Source organism: Octopus bimaculoides, chromosome 1 (assembly GCF_001194135.2).
Source record: "Octopus bimaculoides isolate UCB-OBI-ISO-001 chromosome 1, ASM119413v2, whole genome shotgun sequence".
NCBI classification, from domain to species: Eukaryota; Metazoa; Mollusca; class Cephalopoda; order Octopoda; family Octopodidae; genus Octopus; species Octopus bimaculoides.
In genome coordinates this window covers 25,528,003-25,529,508 of record NC_068981.1, presented here as the reverse complement: position 1 = coordinate 25,529,508, position 1,506 = coordinate 25,528,003, and the positions used below count along the sequence as shown (strand labels likewise).

The 1,506-nt window shown below is 35.8% G+C and overlaps 1 long non-coding RNA gene across 1 annotated transcript in view; it reads left to right on the top strand.

The window, feature by feature from the left end:
- Positions 1–53: 53 nt before the first annotated feature.
- The window catches only part of LOC128247068 (uncharacterized), a 4,155-nt gene continuing 2,702 nt past the window's right edge, over positions 54–1,506 (top strand). The window contains exon 1 of the long non-coding RNA XR_008263511.1: positions 54–1,266. This is a non-coding gene — a long non-coding RNA (uncharacterized LOC128247068). The remainder of the gene's footprint in view (positions 1,267–1,506) is intronic.

Here is a 1,506-nt window from a genome sequence, read left to right as displayed (position 1 = left end):
TATATATATATATATATATATATGTATATATAAATATATAAATGTAATGGTAACATTCAAGAATCAAGGTGCAGGATGTCGGTAAGTTTCAAACATTCTGTAGAAGGTATCAAAAACAGTTTCCAGGAAGAATAGTGGTTTATTGACGCAGAAGGGTGTACATTTTCCCCAAATTGAAGTTCGATAAGCTGAAAAAATCGTTTCAGTTAGAAGCTGGGTTTGCTGTATATGCGAAGAGAAATTCAAAATTCGGAAATGGAGTAGATAAAATCCAGGCTGTATATGTTTCATAGGTAAGAGAAACCACGGAAGTAGCAATAGTTCAAACGAGGGGTAATCCGCTAGCTACTTGTCGGGCCAAGATACGTTAATCCAATGAAATTTACATTGTCGTCAAGGGATCCCATATTGACACATATGAGATTTGATCGAAAATGCATATATGTTATATATATATATAGCAATGTTAAATCTCTGAACGAGGTATTAACAGTAACTGCACGACAAAGTGAAGTATATTTGCCACTTAAATGTGGCTGACCCCTAAGGGTGGATGTTACTGTTGTTTTTAGCCCAAGGAGAACATCTCCAAGATGGGAAAGATAACTTCCCTTTGCAAATATAGACAGGACACAGATGTGTGTCGATAGCCAGCTGGAGAAGTTTTTCTGGGTTAAAAGCAACAGTAACACCCACTCTTAGGAGTCAGCCACATTTAAGTAGCAAATATACTTCACCTTATATATATATATATATATATATATATATATATATACACAGTGTGTGTGTGTGTGTGAGAGAGAGAGAGAGAGAAAGAGGGAGAGGATGGAACTACACAAGGACAGATAGTAGAAGAGTCATTGTTTCTGTTTCTCTCTCTCACTCCTCCTCTTTCTCCTTGACTCTATCGTCGTTTAGACGTGACGAAAGGAGTTTTCTCTTTCTGCCCGCTACCTTCCTAAAGAACAGACGTGTTTTGTCTGTCTCTTCTATCATGGCACTTCTACTTAGCGTTTATAACAATTTTTCTATCGTCTTGGCTCAACAGCCCTCACCATTTGTTTTCACTGTCTTGTTGTCACTGTCTTTTTTTTATTGTTTTTATTGTCTTGTTCTCACTGTCCTATTCCTGTTAACACTCTCACCCTCCGCAAATAATTCAAATTTATTTAATTTGCTTTGTGGGAAGAACTGTTCCAACGAAGTCGCGTATTGTCCTTGCCTTCGAAACGCGAAGTAGATGGAACAGGAACAACTGACGAAGAGGTATACTCTTTATGTTACATGTTTCGTTTCTCTGTTTTGTTTTTCTTTTTTTTTTTTCGTTGTTCGAAAAAAGTTCGTTTTCGTTTCTCATTGTGTTTAACGTTTTTTTTTATTCCCTGTACCCATATATGCATGTATGTATACATATAGTTGTAGGTATGTAAATATATGTATGGATATATGCATATATTTATATATTATTTATATTATTATATGATCGAACGCCACGCATCCTTTTCC